The sequence below is a fragment of the Vigna umbellata genome, chromosome 8, assembly GCF_029865625.1.
Source record: "Vigna umbellata cultivar VRB3 chromosome 8, Vumbellata_1.0, whole genome shotgun sequence".
Classification (NCBI taxonomy): Eukaryota; Viridiplantae; Streptophyta; class Magnoliopsida; order Fabales; family Fabaceae; genus Vigna; species Vigna umbellata.
The window spans coordinates 1,941,489-1,950,416 of NC_142172.1; the positions used below are offsets into that span (position 1 = coordinate 1,941,489).

At 34.4% G+C, this 8,928-nt stretch overlaps 1 pseudogene; it reads right to left on the reverse strand.

Moving 5' to 3' along the window:
* Nucleotides 1-226: 226 nt before the first annotated feature.
* LOC124828149 (uncharacterized) lies at nt 227-4,855 on the reverse strand (annotated as a pseudogene).
* Nucleotides 4,856-8,928: the final 4,073 nt, after the last annotated feature.

The window sequence follows — 8,928 nt, forward strand, 5'->3', positions numbered from 1 at the left end:
TTTATTTTTATTTGTAACAAAATTCAAATACTATAATGAAGACAAAAAAACATGACAAACTTCTTTTACCAAAGTCTTGAATTATATATCATTAAAACATTCAATTCTCAAAAACACCATACTATATAAAAGTAAGTTAAATTGAATCGTAATTACAACTAAATTCATAATTACTCAAAATCCATAGGCTAAATATAGTTTCATCCTAAAGGACATCATAAACTCTCTAAATGTTGCTAGCACCAGATGATCCTATTGTATCCAAAGGAGACTCGGGCTCATTTGCATCACCACCTTCCTGAAATGATAAAACAAAAATATTAATAGTAAAGAATGTTATAATTAAAGTATATCAGGCACACTGCTTTAACTATATTTAGTAACTTACTTGAGGTTGACGATCAAAGATTGAGATCAATTCATCAGGAATCTTTCCTTCCTTCATTATCATGTATGCTTTAAATGCTGATTCTAAATTGTTGTACTTTTGTTGCCACTGATTAGAAGATGCTGATGATGGGACAGTGGTAGATGAAGCAAGACTTAAATCTGAAAGTCGAAGTCTTGTATTCCTAAATGAATTAGTAGGAGCTGCTCCCAAACCCATACATCGTACTCTCCTAGAATGCTCTGGGCCTAACACTTTACCAACAACATCATTAGAAGAAACCTCTGATTCATTGGTAGTACTTTGAGTCAAACTTCAATTTGTTCCTATAGGCATATAACAATTTATAATTAAAAGTCTAAATATTGAAAAAAAAACATATTTGAAAATATAATATTATAATAGAACTAACCGCTATATCTTTTGCCGCGTCATTTACAAATGATCCATCCTTTCTTTTATGAGTTTCAATGTATAGTTTTCCACGACTAGGCAGTTGTCCAGTTTCCATAAACTAAATAAAAAAGAAGAAGTTAAAATAAATAGTAAACTTTAAAAAATAGTAAAAACTGTCATGTTTACTAATATCCCTACCATCTCATGCCTTTTTCTTGAGAAAGGTTTAGAACCACCTATATGAGGAGTTAGATGCTTGTTGCGATTTTCTCTATTTTTTTTACACATCTCCTATGAGAGAAACAATTGTAAGTTAATATACCAATAAAATAAATTACGTACACAAACAATTCACACCATTCAAAATAATGAAAATTATACCAATGTTTCTGGTTTTAGACGATAAGTGATGACAAATTTATGAACACCGAAAAACGACGCCAAAAGCTTGTTTAACCCTCGACAAGTGTGACTGAATCGTATCAAGTAATAAACTCGGTAAGACCAAGTATCGTTCTCCCAAAGGACTTACGATCTAGTTAGTTATATGATTTCTTGATTATTTAAGACTTGTGAACAAATTCTTGAGGTTTCAAATGCAAAAGACAATAAGTAAACATGTATGCATGAGTTTTGATCAATGGAAAAGAGGAACACAAACACTTGAACAAATTAGATGGATGAGTATGTTGTTGCGGTAATCAATTTCATCTTATCCACTCTCATATACTTTTAGGAATTCATCATTCTTTTCATCAATGTTAATGCCACTCTCTAAATCACCTTGCAAGAAAGCCTATCCTTAATTACGAGTTCATACAATTCCTAGCATTCCTAATAATTAATTCTGAAGCCCAGAAGCTTAAAGGCAACCAACCCTCATATCCCTATGTCTAAGCAATATGCTATTGGGAGAATTTTCCCGGATCTAGATTTCCTCGTATGTTCCCATATCGACAAAATCAATAATAATGACATCGAATGAGTTAAACAATGCATGCTTTGAGCAAAGAAGAAAAACCCTAACTAATGATGAAAGAAAGCATGTATCTGATAACAGTTGAAAAACTGTTATTTTCATGCTTAAAATTGATACTAAAAGCAACCTTTATACTTAGAAACTAGCTTCAAATCATGCTTTTCTTCATATTTTCAGAAATAAGAGAGCTGGACAGGTTTATGCTTGATTTCAGTGTTTTTGTGCAGGTTTTAAGGTGAATTTAGTGAAAGAAGTGAAGAAGGAGAGATATGGAATCAGAAAAGACATCAAAAAGTGCAAAAGGAGAAGTCGAAGTCACCGCTGAGTGGCAGTTTACCGCTGAGCGACACTCAGGAGCTCACGGGAGGACCGCTGAGGGGCAAAATGGCCACTGAGGGGAAGAAACGTGACACGCACTTACCACTGAGTGGTACTTTACCGCTGAGTGGCACTTTAATGGGCTTGGACCTAATTTTCTGTAATTTACGAATAATATATAAGCTTTAGGGTTTCCTAGGGTTGGTATCTTTGGCCAGAACGAAGCAAACACTCTCTCTTCCACCCCTTTGAAGGAGGATCTTGGATGTTGAGGCTTCCTCTTCACCTTTTTAGGGTTTTATCTTTCATTCTTTCATTGTAATTCATCTAGGTTCACCATGAATATGGTGAACTAAACTCTGTATGTTTGTTGGGGAATCAATGTAATCTTTTGAAGCTCTCATATATGGAATCTGTTTTTACATCTTTTAATTAAGACTTATGCTTTCTTTCATCATTAGTTAGGGTTTTTCTTCTTTGTATAATGCTTGCATTGTTTAACTCATTCGATGCATGATTATTGGTTTTGTCGATACGGGCGCGTACGGGGAAGTCTAGATCCGGGGAATTTCTCCCAATATTATATTGGTTGTCGTTAAGCTCCTGTACTTATGAACTGATCATTAGGAATGCTAGGAATTGTATGAACTCGTGATTAGGGAGAAGCCTTCTTGAAAGGTACTTTAGAGAGTGGCATTAACAATGATGATTTGAATGTTGAATTCCTAAAATATATGAGAGTGGATAAGATGAAATTGACCCCCAACAACATATTCATACATTTATTTCATTGAAAGTGTTTATCTTTTGTTTTTGCCATTGATCAAAACTTCATGCATACATATTTAATTTTCGTCTTTTGCATATACAATCCAAATATTTCGTCTTTAAGTCTTAGCTAATCAAGAAACCACACAACTAAACTAGGCCGTGAGTCCTTTGGGAAGAACGATACTTGGTCTTACCAAGTTTATTACTTGAACGGTCACAGTTGCCGATTGAAAAACAAGTTTGTGACATCATATTTTGGTGTTCATAAATTTGTCCATCAGTATCTCAAATAAGATGTTTAAACACAAATTCCATATATGAGAGCTTCAAAACATTACATTGATTCCCCAACAACAATACAAAGTTTAGTTCACCATATTCATGGTGAAACTAGATGAACAATAATGAAAGAATGGAAGAGATAGAAAAACCCTAGAAAGAGAAGAGGAGAGCCGTCACCATCTCCCAATCTACCCCCAAGGGGTGAAAAATGTGTTTCTGCTTCCTCCCAACCAAAGATACAAACCCTAGGACGTCCTAAAGCTTATATACTATTCTAAAAAATACAGAAAATTAGGCCCAAGCCCATAAAATTAACAGAAAACCGGTCCAAGCCCATTTAGAATGGCGCTGAGCGCTATTTTACCGCTAAGCGATACTAGCGCATGATCCATTTTGCCCCCCAGCTACTATTTTGCCCCTCAGCGGTGATTTAGGCACCTGAAAACTGCCGCTCAGCGCCAAATTACCGCTCAGCGCCACTCGGTCACACTTTTTCTGCATTCTGGTTGACTTTTCAGCATTCTGGTTGACTGGTTGACTTTTCTAGTTTCTGGTTGACTTTTCAGCACTCCAATCATTCGGTACTTCAATTCTTCTTTCAAGTCATTCAATTAGCCTACAAAATCAAGGGAATCTTGCACAAAACCATTAAATTCACTTTTAACTCTCTTATTCACAAAACTAAAGCAAAAATATGAGTTCAAGATAGTTTCTAAGTCTTAAAGGTTGCTTTTGGTGTCAATTTTAAGCATAAAAATAACGGTTTTTCAACCGTTATCAATAAGTAACAAAATGAGCCCATTGAGTTCTTTCTATACCAATTGGCACATTACTTATGATTTGATCTTTGGTTTTCGCTGGATCGTAAAACTCATTCCATAAATTCTGCCTATGTGCAGCCCATTTTCTACCAAGAGTTAATTTATAATATCGTTGTGCATTAGCTTCAGCGATCCTAAAACAAAATCGAGGCTTTTGAAAAAAGAAAACATAGTTAGTGTGTTAACATTTATAAAAAAATGAAAAATTTCAAAGATAAAAGTCATACATGCATAATGATATATATACCTGCAAGATTTCCTTAAAGCATTCCAAAAAATAAGTGTTAGGCATGCTTGTTTTTCCAGACTACCTTTCAAAATTAATTGGAAACAAATTGCCATCAGTTGCCAATATACCACAGTATCCTGCAAGCACGCCTTGTCCTTCACCAATAGGCATGCCTATCTCATCAAACTCCACAATGATGCGTTCCCCAGAAGGTAAATTATGTACTTCTTTGACCTTGACCTTAATTTTCTTGAAAACTCCTTCTAAGTCTTTAACAATAAAACAACTTAGTCAATCATCACTACAATTTAAAAAAATATGCATTCAGAAAAAATAAATATGACATATACCTATTGCATCAACATTCCAATATGATAAAGATTGACGTCCAACTTGTTGTGTGGATGTTTCAGTTTGTTCTGTGTTTTCAGTGGGTAATGAGGATTCACATCCAACATGTGTGGATGTTTCAGTTTGTTGTTATTTTCAGTGGGTAATGAGGATTGAAGTCGGGCATGTTGTGATGATGGTGGTTGGTCTTCAATCATTGGAGAAGACAGTATAGGATTTGTTGGTGAAGAATTACCTGAAGGTTGAGTTGTAGTATTTTCCACACATTGAGGTTGAGGTGTTGATTTTTGTAGATTTCGAAAACGCTTGACCTTTGGCATGACTACATATTTATGAAAAATAATTAACTTAAAAGGTGAAACAATTAGAGAATTCTTTGATGGATAAGTAAAGATCGTTATATCAAATTCAGGTGCAACCAAACATTGACATATTGGTGAAATTAAAAAAGTTGGATGCCTAACGATAATTTTTTTTCATGCCTAGCGATAATTTTTTTTTTAATACCATATAAGAGAACTAATTTTATATGCACTAAAACACCAACTTTTCCTCACTATTCTATTATATTTTTTCAGTAACCAAGTTTCAATACCCCCAGGCAATAACCAATACAATCATCACCACACTTAAAGCACCTAACAGGAATATAAAATTATATGGCTCCAATTAAATGAACAACATACCACATTATATCACAGTACAACAACACAAGAATTCAAGCATTACAATTTATATTAGCGAATCATAACCCAAGTGAAAGCACAAAATTTTCAAATAGCAAATAAATATACAATAAAAACAATGGTTCTCTGGAACAATTATAAAAGAAAGAGAGATTCCAATTTTTAAAGCACAAAATTTTCAAATAGAAAATAAATATACAATAAAAAACAATGGTTCTCTGGAACAATTATAAAAGAAAGAGAGATTCCAATTTTTAAAGCACAAAATTTTCAAATAGCAAATAAATATACAATAAAAAACAATAAAGAAAGAGAGATTCCAATTATTTGAACTGTAGGTAAAGGGAGTTTGATCAAAGCTGTAATTAGATAAGGGAACAGGACAATTGTCCTCACAGGCTGCCATGTTGTCCATGATGGTGAAAGATGTGTTGGACCACAAAAGGAAGAAAACATCTACATTTACAAATGCAATCAACAACTCTGTTCAAAAGTAAAATCACAATTATACCCTTAATGGCTGACAAGATTGAACAACTGAATGCTGATGATGTTTCTACACAGGTACGTTCATACTTATTAATTTGATAGCACTAAACATACTTATTTATTTTCCCATTGCATATAACATGAAAACAAAGTGATACGCTGTCGTTGAAGCTATCAAATTAATACTACTTTTCAAGGCAACTTCAGTATTGCCAAGTAGTATTTAAGAAAGTAGATAGGGTTAACGTAACCCTGAGTCGTCTCCCAATGAACACGAAATTGGTTTCGAATATCTGACTGTTATGAATGTTACGTAATGCTTATGAATAAAAGTAATGGTTGAAGAATGTTTAAAGAATAAATAAGAAACTTAAAAATAGTTATGATGAAATAGGCTAATTTCACTGCTTTTCCAAGATAGATTCATCATCGGTTATTCACAGATAATTGTTCAATTGATTATTATTTAAGTTTCAAATTAATTAAAGTACATTCTTAATTAATTTGAGGGCGATCATGCATTTAACCAAAGTAAATTCTCAATCAAATGCAAAACCTTATTAGATTATTCATAATAAATTCAACCAAAGTACATTCTCAATCAAATTCTATTGTGTTTAATCATGTTTATTCTTAAATCTCCTAACCAAATTAAAAGTTAATCAATCAAAGTAAATTCTCAATTGATTATAGTTGAAATTATTACTAATCAATCAAAGTACCTTCTCAATTGATAGCAAAAACCATTTAATCATATGAAAGTTCCTAAATTAAATCAAAGTAGATTCTCAATTAAACCTAGAAACCCTAGAACTCATATAATCAATATGCATGTAGATTCAAACACATTATGATGAAAAAATCTTTGCTTTTAATTTGATAGAGAGATGAAAGACATAGAGAGATAACAACTTAAATCAATAATCAAAATAAACAATTGCATTAACTCAATGTAACCTCAGAATCCATAATGGAATTACAGTAGAATAGCCCTAGATGCTTAGCACTCCATGAATGGAGTTGAATAAAAGATGAAAGAAAAGTGAGAGGAGTATGAGAGAATGAATGAATTAAGTAAAGTCCTTGGACTATGAGTATTCAGTTGATAGTGTCGCAACCGGAATCGCGACGGGACGACGATCCAAAAAAAGGAAACGGGTTTTGAAAAGAGATTTTGGAGTCGCCACCATAGTTTATTATGGAACACTACGGAAAAACCATAAAATGATAAGACACGGTCCGCGAAAACCAGATTCTGGGTTCGGGAGTCGGTTACGCGTAGGGAAGGTGTTAGCACCCTACAACGCCTGCCCTAAGGCAGTACCTTTAACTAAATGCACGAATATGATGTGGTTTTCAAAATGTTTCACTATCCCCTAAAATAAAATTCTAAATAAACAAAATATATTTTTTAGCTTTTTTGGGCCCGACAAGGATTGACCTTGCTCCTACGTATTCTCATTCAAAATGAGAAATCAGGGTTATGTAGTTCTTTTGGAAACTGTGTTTGAAATTTTGTTTAGAAATTTTTTGAGAAAATTGTCTGGGAAAATTTGTTTGAAAAATAATTATGGATAAATTTGGATTTTTGGGAAAGTGAACCTGACAAGGTCTAGCCTTGCTCCTACGTATCTCCACTTTTGATGGAGAATCAAGGATCACGTAGTTTTGGGTGAAAGACTGTTTGTTGTTTGAAGATGTGGATGTTTTTAGTTTTTTGAAGATTTTATGCTTATTTTTTTAATATTTTCGAGAAAAGAAGGTATAGAGCACTAGGCCGACGCGGACGGTCACACGAGCACTCATACCATTATTTAAATTTATGTAAATAGGAGAGAAAGGTATCGAACACTAGCACGATGCGGATGATCTCACGAGTGTTCGACCTTTAAAACATATTTTTGTAAATTTATTTAAGAAAGAAGAAAAGGTTTTTAGCACAAGGACGATGCGAGCGTCACACGTGTGCTTAACCCTCAAAACGTATTTTTTTGTGATTTTATTTTAAAAAAGAAGAAAAGGTTTTTAGCAAAAGGACGACGCGAGCGGTCACACGTGTGCTTAACCTTTAAAACATATTTTTTGTAATTTTATTTTAAAAAAGAAGAAAAGGTTTTTAGCACAAGGACGACGCGAGCGGTCACACGTGTGCTTAACCTTTAAAATGTATTTTTTGTAATTTTATTTTAAAAAAGAAGAAAAGGTTTTTAGCACAAGAACGACGCGAGCGGTCTCACGTGTGCTTAACCTTTAAAACGTATTTCTGTAAATTCTTTTATTTAGGCTATAAATATTGTATTGTTAAACATATATTTTAGGATAAGTAGATATCTAGAATAAATAGATAAAATAAAAATAAAATAAAATAAGACAATAAAAATAAAAAATAAAATGAAAATAAAATAAAAAAAAAATAAAAATAAAATAAATAAATTTAAAATAAAATAAAATAAAAAAACAAATGAAATAAGATAAACAAAATAAATGAAATAAAAAAAAGAAATAAAAAAAAAAACAAATAAGTAAATAAAGCAAATAATGGGGGGCCCAAATGAGAAAGGGAGTGCCGAACGGCCCAACGAACGGACGTTGGTAAAGGATTCAGAATGACGAGCGTTGTTTTGGGAGATGACGAACGGGCGAGGTGAAAGGAGGCCAAATAACGAGCGTTCGTTGGGGAGATGGTCATCAAACGGCCCGTCCAAGAAGTTGCCAAACGGACGTTGGAAAAGGAGGCTGAATGACGAGCGCTCGTTGGGGGAGATGACGAATGGACGTTGGGAATTGAGGCTAAATGACGATCGCTCTTTAGGGAGAAGACGAACGGACGTTGTGAAAGGAGGCTGAATAACGAGCGTTCATTGGGGAGATGGTCACCAAACGGCCCGTCCAAGAAGTGGCCGAACGGACGTTGGAAAAGGAGGCTGAATGACGAGCGCTCGTTGGGGAGATGACGAACGAACGTTGGGAATTGAGGCTAAATGACGAGCGCTCTTTGGGGAGAAGACGAACGGACGTTGCGAAAGGAGGCCGAATAACGAGCGTTCGTTGGGGAGATGACGAAAGGACGTTGGGAAAGGCGGATGAATGACGAGCGTTCGTTGGGGAGATGACGAACGGACGTTGGGAAAGGAGGATGAATGACGAGCGTTCGTTGGGGAGATGACGAACGGACTTTTGGGAAAGGAGGATGAATGACGAGCGTTCGTTGGGGAGAT